Genomic DNA, 993 nt, shown 5'->3' on the forward strand with positions numbered 1-993 from the left:
TAGTAAAAATAACCTGGATTTGATTCTCGCATGTGGTATTTCTGTCACGAATATTGACATCATGCCTCTTGCATCAGTGGTCTCTGATCACTCACTTATTAGGTTTACAGTTATGCTGCCATGTTTAGTGGAACAACAACCTTATTTATCACTGTGGTGACACATCAACTCCTCAACTATGACTAAACTTGAAGCTAGACTGCCTGATATCTTAGCTTCATGTTTGGAAAATGACCAATCAGTAGCCAGCCTTGTGGATAGTTTAAACTCTGTGCTCAAAACTACACTTGACAAGATTGTGCCACCTTTATTAAAACCTCACCCGACTGTGCTGGAAATGATTAATCTCTCATTAACTTCTGAATCTGTTCCTAAATGTTTCAAATCTGCAGTGATTAAACCATTACTTAAGAAACCTAATCTTGACCCTTGTGTATTGAAAAACTATTGGCCGATATCAAATCTATCATTTTGCTCTAAAATTCTGGAAAAAGTGGTTTCACGGCAGATTGTGGACTATTTTACTGAGAATAATCTCTTTAATCTCTAAGAATAATCTCTACGAGGCCAAGATCAACAACTTGCTCAGTGACTCCAATACATACGAACATCTGAAGAGAGACCCCATGAGAGGCTATAAGATGAAAATCATTAGCTACCTCCAAAACCTGGAGAAAGAGGGACTCATCGACAGGCAGACATACTACAGACTGTACCCTGGGGACGCCACTCCATGCATCTATGCATGGAGTGGCATCTTGCTTGCCTCTACTGGTGGTTGGCTCACTGCGGTATTGTATCACTTCCTGTTCCGGAGCACAGCGGTGTTTTTCTGTATCTGTTAGCTGTTTAATCTGCGCAGTTAGATTGATCTAGTTATCTAGATTACGATTTGTTTCCCAGTGTAATCTTTACGTGCCTTAACTAAAGCACTCCTTCTGCTGAATCACTTCTAAATTATTTACACATTATTCACTTTGCGTGTTTTTTAGC

This window comes from Thalassophryne amazonica, unplaced genomic scaffold, assembly GCF_902500255.1.
Source record: "Thalassophryne amazonica unplaced genomic scaffold, fThaAma1.1, whole genome shotgun sequence".
Taxonomy (NCBI): Eukaryota; Metazoa; Chordata; class Actinopteri; order Batrachoidiformes; family Batrachoididae; genus Thalassophryne; species Thalassophryne amazonica.